This window comes from Lygodium microphyllum, chromosome 12 (genome assembly GCF_053477565.2).
Source record: "Lygodium microphyllum isolate KBCC chromosome 12, Lygodium_microphyllum_v1.1.10, whole genome shotgun sequence".
Classification (NCBI taxonomy): Eukaryota; Viridiplantae; Streptophyta; class Polypodiopsida; order Schizaeales; family Lygodiaceae; genus Lygodium; species Lygodium microphyllum.
In genome coordinates this window covers 17,923,114-17,941,916 of record NC_141146.1, presented here as the reverse complement: position 1 = coordinate 17,941,916, position 18,803 = coordinate 17,923,114, and the positions used below count along the sequence as shown (strand labels likewise).

At 41.8% G+C, this 18,803-nt stretch overlaps 1 protein-coding gene and 1 pseudogene across 5 annotated transcripts in view; one reads left to right on the top strand and one right to left on the bottom strand.

Annotated features, from left to right (window-relative positions):
• Nucleotides 1-18,803, bottom strand: part of PFT1 (phytochrome and flowering time regulatory protein (PFT1)) — a 194,660-nt gene that overhangs the window by 9,912 nt on the left and 165,945 nt on the right. The gene's annotated exons all lie outside the window — the stretch shown is intronic.
• Nucleotides 6,174-18,726, top strand: LOC148027498 (uncharacterized; annotated as a pseudogene).

Here is an 18,803-nt window from a genome sequence, read left to right as displayed (position 1 = left end):
TCTTCTTTTTGTCTCTTGCATTCTTCTTCCTCTCTTGTTCCTTCTTGTAATACTTGCAATCGGGCTTCTTGTGGCCCTTTCAACCATAGTAATAGCAAGTAATATCACTCTTTTCCTTTCCTTTGCTCTTGCTTCTGTTTCTTTGTCTAGCATTTGCATTTTTCTTTTCAGCCCTGCCTCTTACATTATAGTCTGAGTTGCTGCCTTCTCCACTAGACATATATCTAATTTCTTCATTCAAGATTTAACCCCTCACACCATCATATGAGAGATTGGGGTTATTGCTGAGAGAAACCACCAAGGTCTCCCAAGAATTAGGCAGTGTCATGATCAAAAAGATCGCCCTCAACTTATCATCAAAATCCAAATTTGCATCCTTGAGCTGATTTAAAATGCCAGTAAATGCTCTCAAGTACTCAGCTACAGGCTTGGACTCATCCAGTCGCATATTCACCAACATGCGCATTAAATGCACCTGATTAAGAGGTGTGGTAATCTCATAGGCAGTTTTCACCTTCTCCCATATTGCATAACCTGTATCTAAACCCTTAATGTCTGTCAAAATGTCATCAGTGATACCAATCTTTATGTAAGCTACAACCTTTTTGTTAACACTGGCCCAATCTGCATCAAACATTTGTGTGGGTTATCTTCCTGCAAAGCATCATCACAATCCTTTAAGAACAATATGCCCTGCATACGGTCTTTCCAAAGGTCAAAACCATGACTATCAAAACGTTTGATTTCCATCAAACTCTTGATGTCAAAACTAGTAGTTACAACCATTTTTATCATGAACACAAGTAAATGCACTGGACTATAGGAGCACAAGTTAAACCAGTAAAATATACTATTGTTCTTGCCCAAACAGTAATAAATCTTTGCTATTTTTACATAAATCAACCACCACATGGACAAATATTGGAGAAATTTATCAAATTCTGCATAAAACCCCAAAATTCTAGGTCCAACAGTGCATAAATGTCAGCCAATCTGTCCCAATTGAGCAAAATTTCATCAAAATATGAAAAGCCCCAATTCTCCAAGGTCCAATGTTAAGAAATTTTACTCGAAAGAGCGAAATTCTGACAAATTTGGCAAAATCTCCAATTTGGTTGAGGTCAACACACACAATGTCAATAATTTTTGACACAAATGTCACTGCCACGCGCAGATGGGATCAAATCTAGGAAAACCCCCAAATTTTTGGGCTCAAATTTGCACAGATTTGAAGACTGTGCTTTCTTCGTGAACCCTCGTTAAGGCAAGGGGAAAATTCAAAAATTAAAGAGATTTCTCATTAAAAAAAAACCGGGGGAGGGAGGGGGGTCCGTTGACCCGCTAGGGCGTCGCGTGGTCTACTTGCGAGTGACCTGTCACTCCTTGCCCGCTGGCGTCGCTACACGGCCCGGCCGTCAACCTACCGGTGACTAGTCGTGCCGCCTGCTGGTCACCACATGCTTGCCTATTGGATGCCGTCCCTGAGTACAGACTGGTCACATTGGTCGTTGCGCTTGCTGCACGCCCGCTGCTGCCCGTCACCAGTCGCGAGCACCTACCGAGACTGGTTGCCTCCTAGACGCCCCAACTTCAACCTATTCGTGAGCTGTTTGTGGTGTTAGCTGCCCTTTGGTCTCGGAAAGCGTGCAGAACTTGATGCTCTGATACAAGTTGTTGGAGCTCAATTGGAGAATTGAGTAGTAACGCGAGGAGTGAGTACGCAAGTCAGAGTGACGGAGAGAGAGACTGAAAGTACGATTCGATTTGGGTGTACCAACAATGTGTTGGTACACAAATAATAAAATGTACTTATACTTAGGGCACGTAAGGGTGCGTTCACATGTACAGCTAAATAATGCACGTGTACTATACAGGGAGGTGAAAAAGGGCCTTTATTCCAACAGAGACAAAGGAACAGAGAGAGATTGAAAGAAAAGAGGAATGAAATTTGCACTGAACAAGAAAGAATGCTAATACAAACAAGAAAGCAAAAAGAGACTGATTAGTCCATGCATGTAGCCCATTGCATCAGTGCATACACCAAATTAGGTTGACGATGACGGCATCACTGGAGATGGAGGAAGATGATGGAGTCAAAGTGTACACCTGCCAAGGAAGGAGCAAGATGAATGAATGAATGTGGAAGGAGTAGGCAATATATAGCCTACTCACCCCAAATTTGGCCAATTGCAATCTGGAACAAAAAATATGGCCAATCAGCATTTAATGCTAGTAAAAATACCAAAAATACTTTAAAAAAAGCTAGAAATAGTGGATACTGTCCGGTAGATGAGGCATACTGCTGTATGTAGAGACTGCCCCAGAAATGCATACAAAATCCTGATTGGAGAAGAAAATGCACTGAAAGGCAATAAACTGAGTGCTCTAGAATGAGCTATCTCCTCCATTAAAACAAGTGACAGATAGGTCAAGGCTCCTAAAGTCCTCGTTTGTTGACTTAGATTGAGGCTCACAGGCAAGAGATGACGAGGCATGACAGATATAACTGCTAACAAACACAACATGCAACAAGTCATTATTATATAGTGAACAAATAAATAAAAAAACCCCAAAACAAATAAACCTACAGTTGCTTTATTGAGTAGAGAGGCTATGTAGAGAGGTGTTGCCATGGCAGCATGTGAGGTGGTATGGTTGCAAAAGTTATTGAGTGATTTGGATGTGCAAGGAGATGGTCAAGTTGTCATTCATTGTGACAACTAAGCATCATACTATTAGCTAGGAACCTAGTGTTCCATGCTAAGACCTATTTTTATAGCAATAAGGAGTCAAGCCTACTCTAAGTAACTCAAATTCTTGCTCAATCTAAAACAAGTGGAAATCTAGTAGATCATCCATGATTCCTTGTGCTAGCTCTCCACTTTGAATTTCTGATCTATGGTTTGCTATGTAATGTTGCTTACCTTTTTTCCATCTTCCCACTCTTCTCTTTAATTGTACTTTGTAGTAGCTAGTAGAGGTCCAATGAAATAAATCTCCATGCTCTAATCATAGTAGATGCAAATTTGGGGCTATATATATATATAGATAGAGAGAGAGAGAGAGAGAGAGAGAGAGAGAGAATCAATACTTAAGTCTTAGAGTCTAGAGAGATATATCATATCAACCATAATTTGTGAAATTCGAGACATAATAATCAAGTTTCAACAATAATAAAGATCCAAAACATTGTAATCAGCAATGGATTGTCGCATTCATGATTCAACATTGTAATCAACAATGTTGCATAAGTCCAACAAGCGTGCATTGCAAAGACATAAAATATACACTAAACTTTAAAGTCTAAAGATCCAAGTTACAAAAGCTCCAATTTCCAAGTAAATACTCTAAAGTTCCAAAAGGCTAGCCGCTAAGTGCTCTGATTCATGGAAGATGGCTCCACTGTGCCTGAATGCTCATCTTGCTGAACAACATCCTCACCATCACCATCACCATCACCATCATCATCATCATTGTCATCTTTTTCCCAACCTATAAAGAAACCTTCGCAACTGATGTATGAGCTAGCAAGAGAAGATTGGAGCTCACATAAACTAGATCATTCGTCTTCATTGTACCAAGACGATTTCTCTTCTTTGAGTGAATGTGATTGAATGAGCTTTATAGTTACTCTAAACAAGAAGAGCTAATTGTTTAGCTAAGAATACGAATAGCCAAACTCTGCAACTCTGGAGCTTCTACCCCGTAGTCCTTTCACCATAAAGTAGCCCCAATATTTGTCTTGTCCTCTAGTGCATCCTTTGTACCAAACATCCTTAATGTTTGCCAATACATAGAGAGCTGATTTTAAATTTTGCGTTGCATTTCACGGCTAGGATAAAGCCTTGCAAGCAATGTGTTCCAAGCCTTGACCATCTCAAGGTCTCTTTCTTGCATCTTTCCCTAAAACTTAGGATCAAGCACATATGTCGCAGCATGCATAGGAGAGTCATACTCATTTCATTTACTGATGCATAACTTCTTGATCTGCTTATATCTATCTGCATTTGGTTCCAAACTCTCCAACCTCTCAATCATGCGATCCATACCTTCATAGATCTTCCCAATGCATGGATCCATGCCATCTGCAAGCCTCAACATGTACATAATAGGATCAACCATTTGGTTGGTGCGATTCACGTCATCCCAAAAATCTCTATCAGAGACATATGCATTACATAACATAGTAATAGCAGTGGCAGCCCCAATCCAATTTTCATACTCATCACTAGTAAATAGTTCCCTAATTGCACCTTTGCAATAGTACAATCGACCAAGCATAAGAAAGTTATATGCAAATTGTGTATCCGAGTATTTGAGAAGTTCTTTGTCACTTCTCTTGCGAAACTCAGATGCAAGTACTGATGATTACATATAAATGTGATAATCTTGTTGCCTTTCACAACAAGAGATGTAATCCATGGCAAGTTCCTAATACCCTTCAACAATTTCTTCAAGCAATGCACCATGCATGGACTAAAGGTGATATGTGGATACATTGCCATTAAAATGTTTACTGCTGCCTATTTGTAGGTTCACCATTTGCCACAAACTACACTACATTTTTTGCCCTAACAGCTTGTAGTGCCTCACACCACTCGGATGCCAATACCTTTGCACTCTTTCCATTCTCTGAAGCATCATGACTACCAATGAAGTATACATCCCCACGAGAATATGCGACAACACCATGTATGGAACTATGGCGCGTGCCACTCCATCCATATGCTATCAATGCCACTCCATTTCTTGCCCATTGATTGCGAATATTTGCTGTTGCAATCTCTATGGCTGCTTTCTCATTCTGAAGCAATGTAGTCTTGATAGTTTCTGATGAAGGGGACCTATATGTGGGTCCATACTTTGCAATCTTTGTCACCATATTTAAAAAATAAGGTGACCTGGCTGATTTGAATGCAATATGGTCATGGTAAAAAAAGCGTGCCACCTGCATCTATTTCCTCTTTTTCCTTTAGTTCCCATGAAGTGTGCAATGAACTCTGTCTAACACCATGACGTGCTGCCACTGATGGCCCACAAGAAGGCTGCGTAGCCACTAATCCTGGTGGTCTTTGTATAAAGAACCATGCCCTGCTAGCCTTGGAGTCCATGTTGTTGGATCCACTACTATATTTGGCGTCCTCTTGGCATGTGAATTTCCCATAGAAGTGGCTATGCGGTCAAGTAACTCTTGCCTTTTCTCAATTGGTACATTGGTGTAAAAACACACCTATTTCCTCTCCTTATGTAGAAGATGGGCTCTCACTTTATCAACCCCACTAGTGCGAGCATAAGAGCAAAGTTTGCATTTCCAAGGGCGAGCCCCTCCACCTCTCAATGGCACCCCTGCATCTACCTCATCCCACCATGACCAAATAGTGCTTCGACTTTGTCCAATTGTTGATGAAGTACCTGCTGAGGATGATGAAGATCCCATAGATGTCAATGCTGCCATCTATATAAAAGTGACAAATAATCAGTAAAGTTCAATGAAATTGCAAAAATTTGCAGCCAAAATTTCAACATGCATGTGTTAAATGTTTGCTAAAAATGCCCGAACTTTGGTGCTACTTCAGGCTGCATTCCTTTTACTGAAAATGCCACAAATTTGGGGCATTCCAGCCTGCATTCCCTTGTTGAAAACGCCCAAAAATTTGGCACATTTTCAGCTCCCAAATTTGGAGCAATGATTGATTCAAAAATGCCCCAAATTTGGGGGCTCTTTTAGATCTTGGGATGATGGATCCCAATGCCCCAAATTTCAGGACATTGCAACCAAATTTGGGCCCGAATCCTTGAGAAAGCCCCAAATTTTGGGGCAACTGCCAACAACTGATCCAAAATGCCCCAAATTTGGGGGAGATAATGATCCTACTGAAACAAAATCAGTACTGAGTAGACAAACACTTTGGTTGGTGCTTTATACGAGATTTCTCACTTGATCACGGGCAGAAGTTGGGGCCAGGTAGGCGGAAGCAAGCAGGTGGGATAGTCAGGAGGACTAGGCGAGGCAGGTGGGAAAGGCAGTGGGAGTAGCAGGTGAAGTAGGCGGGAGAGGCTAGGCAAGCAAGAGAGACAGGAGAGGCGGGAGTTGTTGGGCCACTAGCGAATCGTGACCCTAAATGAGCGCTAACAACAGACGACTTTAAAAAAAAAAAAAGTCAGTTGCTAGAATGGCCGTTCCAAACAAGGAATGGCCTGGAATGGGAGGGAATGGGACATGGAACAGGTTGGAACATTCCGCCAACGTTTCATGGGCTCGGACCTCCCAGAACACGTTAATCTGTTCCCATGTGCCGAATTGGCCGTTCACTGTCTCTATGTCCCATGATCCTCCACATGTAGGTGTGATAGATTAAAGCGTCCCCATTAAAAGTTTCTTTTGAGGCTCCTCTCTTGGAAGGAGACCCCCGACATTGAGCTTAGCCAAGAATGCTTTGCTCTCTCCATAGCAACTATAAAGGCCCTAAATTTACTCTCATTCCCGTCTACATAAACTCTTGTATCATCTACAAACCCCACATCAAGGAGCTCCTCGAGCTCAGGAGTTGGTAGCTTGATGCCACTAATACTAGTGGGTCTATATGTGAAGAAGCACCTATGCTATATGTAAGAACAAGGGGGATAATGGACTGCCATGTCCCATTGATCTCTGGATCCTCTAGCCCCGCCAATCAGAACCAACATGCTAAGGAATAAAGAGTTACCTGATCCACTACTCTAGGAACCCATTTTCAGTATCATGTTCTCCAAGAACTCCCAATCCACATGGTAATATGCCTTCTAAAAGTTGAGAAGCACAATAAGACCCTGGTTGTTGAAATGAGCAAGAGTGATGGACTTCCAAAAGGTGAAGATGTTGTCCAAATTGTTGTGCTCTCAAATACAACCTATCTAGGTTGGGTGGATAATGTTTGGCATCAATGGATCAATCTGAGACTGATTGCCTTAGCAAGGATCTTGTAAGCAGTTTCAAGTAAAGTGGTTGGCCTCCACTTTGCAATCTCCAATTTGTCTCCACTTCTCTTAGGTCCCTTGGAGAGTCTCTTCAACATATCCCTTGATGATAAGTCTCCTACAAAGCTGCAATAAGACATGCACTAATCAGATCCCAATAGTTTAAGAACAAGGATTTATCCAGTCCATCTTCTTTTGGACACTTGCTTGAGGATGGTGCCAAAAGTGCCTTCTCCATCTTTGCATCTATAAAGGGCCATGAGATGCCTGCTTATCCTTTTAGTAACCACCCTTTTGGTGCTCTTGCCATACTCTCTCTCTATCCTCTCATAGCCAAGGAGTCTAGAAATGGATCATTTAGTTCACCAATTTAGGTTTCAATGGAATATATTGAGTTGTGTCCACGGGCCACAGGACTTCCTCAACTTGGAACAATTAGTTCACCTTGTACCAATCGTTCTTTTAAACAACTAACATGGAATACATGGTGAACCTGGATTCTTGAAGTTAAAGCTACGTCAAACGATATGCTGCTTGCCTTCTTGCTAATTTAAAAAGGACCATAATACCTTGAAGAAAATTTAAAGCACTTTTGCTGATAGTCATTGAATCAGAGTCCTTTGGGATTTCAAGGTAAACCCATATGCCCTCTTGGAGCTCTCGAGAAGTAGAATTTTGGTTACTATAAAGCTATTCGGTTAGGATTCAACAGCAACCACGCATACACACATACTTATAGTGAACAAGTGAATAGTAGGAGAGAAGAGCGTTGGAAGGTTACACACTCACATACTCTCAAGAAGTAGGATTTTGGCTACCATAAAGCTATTCGGTTAGGATTCAACAACACGCGCACACACACACATACTCATAGTGAACAAGTGAATAGTAGGAGAGAAGAGTGTTAGAAAAGTTACATCTACCTAGGAGAATGATAATGAAAGTACAATCACTAAGGAACTAAGTACGACACCCACTCACACAGGCGTTCATACCGAAAAAACCTTCTCCAACTAGAAGGTAAAGAGTGCCCGTGGATAAGGAAGTGTTCATACCAAAACTTCAAAGAAACATGATAAGTGTAATAAAACCCCCTTGAGTGAATGATGTAAACACATACAGTGAATAAGCAAATCAATCCCCAAATGGTATCAAGCCTAGAGTCTTGCAAAAGGCTTCAAACTTCTCTCTAGAGAGAGCTTTTATAGACACATTTGCCAAGTTGGCCTATGTAGGGATATAAACCAAGTCAACCTCCCTTGCATGGAGCCTCTCTTTGACATAAGGATAATGCACAGGCCAACTAAGGGACCCCAACTTGAATATCTGGCCATGTATTACATAAATACAATAGATAGCCAACAATCTGCTAATAAAGAGAAGCATCACATGGATCTCCTATGTCCTCAACTGTAAACCCATCGCCTATCTCAATTGCAGTAGAGATAGGCTTGAAGTCTTGCATTTGAAAACACTCAAGGAGTTGTCTAATGTACTTAGACTATTGCAAAATAATGCCCCCCTCGATTGCAGTAAATTGTATGCCTAGATAGTAGTACAAGTGGCCAAGATCTGTGACATCAACAACATGTTGCAATTCATCCTTTAAGGGTGGAATCAGTATCTTATGAGATCAAGTTAATAAAATATCGTCCACATAAAGAATAAGAATCAAGAGGTTACCCCATCATTGCAAACATAGAGCGTGCCTTCAATGTGTGAATTACTAAAGCCAAGAGCAATAAAATATGCATGTATCTTTTCATACCATGCCCTAGGTGCCTGCTTCAAACCATACAAGGCCTTATGCCATTGGCACACTTTGCTTGGTAAGCCTTTCTAAACAAAGCTAGCAAACATAAACCTCCTCATGGAGATCACCATTCAGAAAAGTAGTCAAACATCTCATCATAGTCAATCCCATGCTGTTGGGCATACATACCCTTTGGCAATAAGAGGTGCCTTTGTAGTAGCGATCAATGCAACCATTGTATCTGCGTTTTAATTTGTTAACCCACTTTGTGCCTATAGCACACTTGCCAACAGGTAAGTTATATAACTCCCATGTGCCATTCTTATGGATAGAGTTTGTCTTTGATTGCATAGTTGCCATCCAATGCTTATCCTCTACAACATCATGTAAAGAAACAAGTTCCTCATTGCATGTAGTAACTCCAAGTTCTTGTGCAACCAAGGTACCTTGTGCATGTTAAACGGCTGCACTAATTCTACTAGGCAGTGGAATAGACTATTTGCTGTCCTGTGGTGTATCCAACAGCCGTCTAGGGATTGTATTAGCTTCCTAAATAGCAGCACTCTCATTAGCTATTTCATCATCAGCAATGCCTTGATCAATGGGCTGAAGATCAGGTTGCTATTCAGCATGTATTTGCTGCTGTAAACCCTCAATAGCTTGCAAAAATTTACCAAAATTGGGTGCACTTTGCTGAAACAATGGTATCAAACATATTCATAGGCCCCGCATTGGGCTGATTTTTGCAGTCCATGAAGGGCTGACCAACATGTTCAATAAATATGACACCCCTACTAACAAAACCCAGCATATCTGCGTTTTGCCTCGTACATTGCTGGGCAGCCTACTCTCTGGTCTGCCTTTTGCGTTTTGTAGGCAGCCCTTCAGTCCAGCACTTGTTTCAGGCAGGCGGCAGCTCCCAACTGCTGGTAGGTCATTTCCAAGTGCAAGCGTCCCATTTCCAGGTGGACAGACACATATACTCCCTGCATTTAACAGCTGGGAGTCTTCCCTTGAGCTGGGCGACATCATAGCAGCCTGGTGGCCTGTTTTCAAGCAGCCAGATCTAGGTTTTATGCAGGGTACTCCAGTTTCAGACTAGGACCTTTCTCCTCCAGACATGATGGCCACATTCCAGGCTGACAGACCTACATTTATGCTGGACATGCTTTGTGTTTGCTGTGTTTTCCTGCTGCGGGTCTTCCCCTAGCCTGGGTGTCACCTTAGCACTCTGGATAGCACTCTTTGCAGGCATAGTTATCAGGTACGAAAGGAACGATATGGTATGGTACGATAAAATACGGTACTAATTGGGACCTTAAGATTTTATAAGGTATAGTACAATATTAGTCGAAAAGAAAAAACTCGATTATTTTGGACGAAGGATAGTAGAATAGATATTTTAAGTCTAAATGGCAATGCTATTAGAGTATATAAGATGAGTACTTGAGGACATGCCAAAACCTAATGTTGCATGCACAACATGTGCTACTACTACCTACAACTTATAACTACATAGATGGGAGTGGATACATCATACATGCATGATCATACAAATAAGAGAAGTGTGGACTTGAGAGAAATTGTTTGAATCTCAAATAACCTAATCTCATGGGAGAATCATATTAATACAAGGAGCATTTAGCTCGTTCCCAAGTGCAATTCGAATGGGAAAGATGTATCCATTAAGTTGGTACCTTATGGTACTAATACGTAAGGTACGGTACCTAAAGTATGGTATAGTATGAAACCTTTCGTACGTGGTACTAGTACAACTATGGTTGAGAGAAAGGCAGAGGCTAGAGAGAGAGAGAGAGAGAGAGAGAGAGAGAGAGAGAGAGAGAGAGGGGCTTGGGGGAGAGAAATAAGAAAGAAAGAAGGGAAAAAAAGAAAGTTGTAGGCTTGAAGGAGAGTGGCCGAAAAGTGTCATTTTTTTCATACTAAATCGTACAGATGCATACCGTACCGTACCGTACAGATTAGTTTGTGAGAGAGGATAGGATTGAAGCTCAATACAAGAAACTAGTAGACAGTAGAGAGTGAAGCACGACACCCAATCCAATAGCTGAAAGAGTGTAGACTGAAAGTACAAGGTACAACCCTTAAACCTTAGGGTTGTAGGGGGTGTTCACACCCGAACACGGTAAGTGCCCGTAAGTGTGTGTCATAAGCACATACGAAATACTACCATAAGTCTGGGGGAAAAAACCTCTCCTACCAAGAGTAAAAAGTGCCTCAGTGTCCTACTAATCACCGACACTCCTATGTGAGCGTAGGTGTAAGTGAGGCATGAGTGAAATACTCAATAAAACCCCCTGGAGTGAAGAGTTATCAAGAGTACAAGGATCATCCGCCACCAAAGGAGATCAAATTTAAAGCATGGTGAAATGCTTCAAATTTTTCACGGGGAAGAGCTTTGGTGAAGATGACTGCCACATTACCGGTGGTAGGACAATAGACAAGGCTGATATCACCTGCATGTAGCCTCTCTCTAACAAAGTAATAATGTATCTCAATGTGTTTCATACGTGCATGAAACATTGGGTTCCGTGCCACTGCAATGGCACTCTGATTGTCACTGAACAAAGGAGTAGGCTTCGTAGCAGATACATCTAGATTAGCTAGCAAGTATCTAATCCATACACATTCAACTGTAGTAGTGAAAGCTGCCTTGTATTCAGCTTCACATGATGACATGGCAACAGTGGATTGTTCTTGCTAAGCCAAGATATGCAAGACGAGCCAAGAAAGAAACAATTGCCACTAGTGGAGTGACGTGAATTATAATCACCAACCCAATCAGAATCACTGTAAGCATGTAGCTGCAACGGTCCCCCTGTGGCATAAAGCAATCCAAGAGATCTAGCACCTTGCAAGAAACGGAAGACACGCTTAATAGCTTGCCAATGTGACATGCGTGGTTGATGCATATATTTGCTCAGGGCTGAAACTGCAAGCTGTATGTCTGGCCTAGTGTTGCACAAGTAAATAAGACATCCAATTGCTGGAGCATATGTGTGTATATCAAACAAATCACTATCATCATGTAATGACAGTTTAAGTCCCGGTTCCATTGGTGTACAAACTGGCTTGCAATCCTGTAAGCCAAACTTCTCAAGAAGTTTACCAATGTACCTTGATTGTGATAACCCAATACCTCTAGCATCATGTATGAATTGAATGCTCAAGTAATAATGCAAATAGTAAATACCCCAAGTTTGACATATCAAAAGTTTGCTGCAAATTTTGTTTAAATGCTGAAATTCGATCAGTATGTGTCCATGTAAGCAAGAGATCATCAACATAAAGACAAATGATCAGCATGGATGGCCCCTCTTTAAATACGTAAAGGGTAGACTCAGATGAGCTATTTATGAACCCTTGGCTAAGCAAGAAAACATCTATCTTTGCATACCAAGCTCTAGGAGCTTGTTTCAAACCATACAAAGCTTTTTTCAGCTTGCAAACCAAGTGTTCCAAGCCCTCAACTGCAAAACCAATGGGCTGCTGTACATATACTTCCTCATGAAGTTCCCCATGTAAATATGCAGTTTTAATATCCAACTGATGCACAGTCCATCCATAATGAGCAGCCAAAGCAACCATAGACCTGTTGGTCGTCATACGGGAAGTAGGAGCAAATGTCTCCTCATAGTCAATGCCTTTTTTCTGTGCATAGTCTTTAGCTACAAGCCTTGCCTTGTATTTGTCAATGGATCCATTTGCATTCCGTTTCAGCTTGTAGATCCATTTTGTTCCAATGGCTTTCTTCCCAAATAGCAAAGACATCAAATCCCATGTTTGATTCTTAGTGATAGAATCCAATTCAACTTTCATTGCTGCCATCCAATGCACACTTTGTTGTGCATCTTTAAAACATTCAGGCTCCTCATCATCAAAGGTGCTTGCTGTCATAACGAACTCCATGGTATGTGCAGTATTATGCATACGAGCTTGCCTTCTAGTACGACCAGTCATGGGTGCATCCAGATGACTATCTTTCATAGTTTGTAAATACCATCTAGGAATTTGTCTTGCCTCCTGACTGTGCATAAGCTCTTGTTGAATTTCAGTTTCATTCAGATCAGCCAATGGCTGATTTTCTGCATTTTCCAAAGGAGAAGTTAGTTGAACATTGAGTTCACTTGCTGAAACTCTAGCTAAATCACCAAATGTAATGGGTAACAGCCCTTTAAATACATCATGGGCAGCCTAATATGTGTCTAAACCAGCTAGGGACAATTCGGATATTTCATCAAATAGTACATTCCTACTGACAAACACCTTTTTAGAAACAGGATCATATAGTCTGTAGCCTTTGCTCTCACTGCTATATCCCATAAAAATGCATTTAACAACCTTGTTATCCAACTTTTTCCTGAGTACCTTTGGAATATGTGCATATGCAAGGCACCCAAAGGTACGAAAGTGTCCAACAGAAGGTTTCCGGCTGTTCCAAGCCTCAAAAGGTGTAAATTTCTTCAAAGCTTTGGTGGGGCATCTGTTCAAAACATGGCAAGCACACATGACGGCTTCCATTCAAAAACTGTGAGGCAAGCTCTTTGCCTTCAGCATACGTCTGGCCATCTCCACGAGTGACCAATTCTTTCTCTTTGCAACCTTTGACACAGTACCGAGAGACAGATTGATAAACAGATTGCATACCATGGGAGTACCGAAAGAGCTCAGTTGGGGTATTTTGGCATTGTATGAGAGAGTTGTGGGTAGACTACGGACACCTGAGGACCTTTCGGCACCTATTTACACCACCATTGGGGTCCACTAGCTGGCACTTGGATACCTTTCCTATTGGATTGCTGACTATATGAGAGAGTTGTGGGTAGACTACGGACACCTGAGGGCCTTTGAGCACCTATTTACACCACCATTGGGGTGAAGCAGGGATGTCCCCTGTCTCCAACATTATTTGGCCTGTACATTGATAGGATTGCTGACTATATTTCACAGGAAGGAGATACAGGAGCTCCACTAGCTGGCACTTGGATACCTTTCCTACTGTATGCAGATGACATTGTATTGATAGCTAGCTCTCCAGAGGGTCTACAGAGACACTTGGATGCACTATACTCCTATACTTTGGATAGTGGGCTTTCAGTGAACCTTGGTAAAACCAAGGTGATGGTATTTAATACTACACCACAGTGGGTCAGGAGATCAACACCTAAATTCACATATGGATCTGAGGAGCTAGAGTATGTGGATTCTTATACATACCTAGAAGTCTTATTCACAGGGCCCACCTTTTCTATGCAAGAGGCAGCAGACACTAGACTGACTCATAGATATACAGCACTAGGTGGTTTGGAGAGGATGTGCTCACAGGTGCAATTCCAAGAACCCTGTACCAAGCTATGGCTCTTCGATACACTGGTCACATCCACACTACTTTATGAAGCACAGATATGGGGGCCTAGTCTTGATCACCGTAGCATATCAGGGCGCACTTATGACGGATGGAGGTCAATGGAAAAACCCCTAGTGTCCATGATATCCAGGATGATCAGATGTAAAGCCTCGGCACCACATGAGATCATTAGAGCCGAGCTAGCAGCTACACCGATTGTGGTAGAAGCCCTCACCCGATCGGTCGCATACATACATAGCCTATGGGACTTACCCAAACACAGATATGCACAGTTGGCCCTTGAGTCCTCCAGGCAGCTTACCAGAGAGGGTGATACTTCTTGTTGGTATGCACAAATGTCGGCCCGGTTTGAGCTGCATGGCTTTAGCCTGGACAAGTTACCCCCCTTCCAGTACTTCCTTGATGAACCATCTCTTGGCCTGAGCAAGTTGGAGATCCGCAAGATTATCAGGATGGATCTTACCCAGTTGGATATGAGGTGGATATGGTTGATACTAGGGCAGGAACTAGGGACAAAGATGACTTTCTACCGTATGCATTTCCTTCATACTATAGATGATGGATTTATTGTTCGCCCGAGATACATGGGCAGCCACCTTTTCCATGGGATCAGATGTACTATTGGCCAGTTGCACACCTCCTTACATCAGCTAGAGATTGAGACTGGTAGATATAGATCCATCCCACCAGAGGAGCGCATATGCCAGATATGCCAATTAGAGCCAAAGATCTCGAGGAGCATAATATTTGCCATTGCCCAGCGTGTTATGAGATTTGTGGCCGTTTCCACTGTCTCTTTAGAGACGGATTTGGACCACTATCCAGAGTAATGGATTTTACCGATCAGTGATGCCTTGGCCTCTTTCTTCTTGAGATACGACAGCTTCGTGACATGCGCCTCAGGAGTACAACTGCCCCAGGACATCGAGGCCCTTCACAGAGACAACTCATAGACTTCTTTGCAAAGGAGACTCAGAAGACTTCAATACACTTACAACCACAGTCCACACAAGAGCCTCTCTCACCGCCACAATCCACACACAGACGAGTACTGATTGATTGAGCCGCTTAGCTCAGCTGATCCAGAAGTCCTAGGCCTCCGCACAGACACTGACGACACCTTCATAGGTGGATACAGGGGATAATTGCTTGGGCTAGAGCTAGGTCCTCCATACCCACATGAGACTGCACCATTTGGAGCTCATTGTTACTAGATAGAGCTCTATGTTTTACACATAGCTATAGTTAGTTTCCTTTCTTATTCTGCTTTGTGCTACATACATATTTTGCCCACACAGTTGTACCATCATACACATGATTGTAACTCATGGTCTCATAGGTCATTTTGGCCTTTTGTAGACATTAATATATAATTTTATTTCATCTCTCTCTCTCTCTCTCTCTCTCTCTCTCTCTCTCTCTCTCTCTCTCTCTCCCCCTTCCTATTTTTGTCCCTCTCTTCCCGTCTCTCATTTTAATTTCAAATTTGAAGCTAGACATTCAAGCTCTCTGCTCTCAAACTCTCTCCTCAAGCTCTCTACCCCTATTCCCTCAAGCTATCTACCAACTCTATCCTCAAGCTCTCTATCCTCTTTATGCTCAAGCTCTAACCTCTTCACCCTCTCACCCTTAGGCTCTCAAGCTCTCCATCCTCTCTATCCTCAAGCTCTTCATATGTAAACTGTATAAAGGGTCTAAGCATTTGAATTATATTCTTTTAAGTCCCAACATTAAGTATAGAGCTGAAAATTATACGTACAATATTTTTGTGTTGGATATAGCATCCAACATGCATCTAAGATTTGTTAGTCCAATTAGTACCATACAAGTATCAAACCATACAAATCGGATGCCACTGGATGTGACAACCATGACCTAGGTCCACTACTCCACAATACTCTGGATTTAGGAGTGAAGAATGTGAACTTTGAAGAGCTGCATGCTGCATATGGACTGGTGTGCACAGTTGATATATTCTCAGAAGCCTTTTCCCCCTTGTATGCATAATTATTACTGCTATAGTATATGAGTGGGAAGATCATTCTTGAGTTGAATTCTCCTCTCCCTTTTTGTGAGTCTTTCGCAGACTTGTATATTACAAGTTATAAATTTTCATAACTCTACCAGTGACAAGATGAGGTCAGTTCCAATTTGAACATGCAAAGGAAAGCAACACTTGCAATGACTGATACAAAACAGTCTTTAAAACAGGTGTTAGAACCCCCCAGTATGCATCCAGCATTGGGTTCTCAAGCCTCTTCTCGAATAATGCCATCCAAACCTGATGTAGAATTGGCAGTAATGGTGCACACTAGCTAGAACAGCTTATGCCCCAAACTGCTACGTCACCCATGTACTGTACAATATAACTCTAGCCATCTCAACAAGTACCCTACAGGAAATGCATAGAGAGGACAAAAAATAGGCAAGAACAAATAAAAGCAAATATATTCTCTACAATCAAGACGATAAATTGCAGGACAACATACATGGGCTGTCATACATGGGCAGTTGGTGAGACAAGATGTCACAAGATTGTGACAACTATTATCTTTTTGCTGATTTCTTTATTACTATTTTATTTGGTTTTTCTTTTTGGAAGGATCCCTCTTGAAATCTAAATGCCTGAGTTGCATGGCCAGTATGTGAAACGGATAGGAATGTCTAGTGAGTCAAGACTGGACAGGCAAAGTCCAGTACAAGTCTAGAAGAGACTAATGGCACTGTAGATTGACAAGTCTGGAAGAGACTTGTGAAAGTGTATATGGACAAGTGTGTTGAAGAACTAGCCTGGAAGAGACTAGTTCAAAGGGAAGATGGACAAATCTGCAAGAGATTAGCCCATGTGGGGTCATCAGTGGAAATTCACTTTCAGTTGAGCTACATTACAAATTTCGATGTAGCCATAATCTGCAAAGATGGTCAGAAGACTAGTGGGGATACAATGGAAGCAACTCCTAAAATTTAGGGAGTTACTATTTTTGGACCTCAGAATCTATTCGTGTCATTATCTTCGTTTTTGTACGAGGATTAATCCTTTGGTCTGTGCAGAGGTCAAATTTTGAACCGAGGATGGAGAATTTTAAACCAGAAGGTTAGAACGGGAAATATCTTACAATGCTGCCATTTGGCACAAATTGGTGCACTTACCTCTTTAAAGAGGGCTGGCGTCCAGTTTTTGGGTGGAAGGGGCTCATTTGTGAAAGAGAGGATGAACAGTGGCTGATGGAGAAGATTGGAGAGCTTGCCTACCATATCCATGATGCACAGAGGGTTGACCTTGCTCCCTACTCTCTTTCTCTCTCCCTGACAGTATGGTTATGCTGCAGAATCAAGGGCCTTTCTTCTGATTCAGGTACAGCTGTGTGGAATATGCTGTTTTTGCATGAGGCAAGAGCCTCCTTTCTCTAGGAACAGGAGCAGTTGTTTGCTGCCCACAAGCAGGAATAGGTAAGGGTGGTAATCTCACCAAGCAGGTGTCTGAAACAACACTAAATCAGTACAGATTTTGGACTGTTCAGAGGTTATTTCAGAGTCCAATTGATGTCAGAGTCAAGGGGCACTTGGCACAGATGATGCAGAACAGTACAGGGAACAATATGAGCCGAAAACAGGTTTCAGAACAGGTCTGAACCAGTAATTACAGTGGGCTGAACAGTGCAGGGAACAGTATGAGTTGAAAACAGGTTTTAGAACAGGTCTGAACCAGTAATTACAGCAGACTGAAATGGTCAATTCTGCACTCCAACCAGAAGTTTCAGACTTGGGTAGAGTTTCCCCTCCTGGTCAACTTGATTCGGGTCAGTAATTGTACTGTTATGCTACCAAATTTCACCCAGAATAGGTGAAAGACAGCCCATTGTACTTTCTCTCTTTTTAAAAGTAAAGAAATACTGCAAGGGGCGCCTAACTTAGGGGCCAACAAGGTGTTTGTGTAGCAACAGGAGCATTCTAGCTTCCTGTTTTTCTTCTTGATTATGTGTCTTTAAGTTCAGGTAAAGTGGGCGACTGTGAATTGGGTGAAAGCAATTATATATTTTAGTTGTACACTACCGCCCTTTCTAGTGAACAGGCCGGTTAAACAGGAGGTTGGTACATACAAAATGTAATGAACATGGGAGATGAACATGTTTTAATCCACTGGTAGAACTTACCAGAAAACTATTATGCAAAGGTATACAACTGGCAGAAACTTGTAAAGTTTGTGAGCCTTGCAAACTAGCCAATGGACAGGTTATTAACTGTGAGTGACACCAAAGACATAAACATCAGACAATCACCACAGATTAGTCTTGCAGAGCTATATTTGAATTTTCATTTCTCAGAAGAGAAATGGTCCTTTGGCTTCTTACTTGCACAAAAAAGACCAATCTGTCTGTGTACCCTGATAATTGTTGTCTGCAACAAATAAAACTGCTGTATTCTTGCACCCAGGAAAAAAATTTGTTACACTGACATCACCAGTGACAAGAGAAAGATTGCTTATCAACAAAACCTTTGAGCGATAGATTTTTCCTCCTCGTACATAAAAAGTTCCATAAATTTGACATATGACATAGAACAACACAGGTATGTTATCCATAATTTGATCAGCATTCACATACAGGAGACAGAACAAGCTATCTGTTAGTATGCAACTAATGAACTGTACAATTTGTATAGGGAATAATCTTCTGCTCCAAATAGTTTGTTAGTACTAAATCAAGG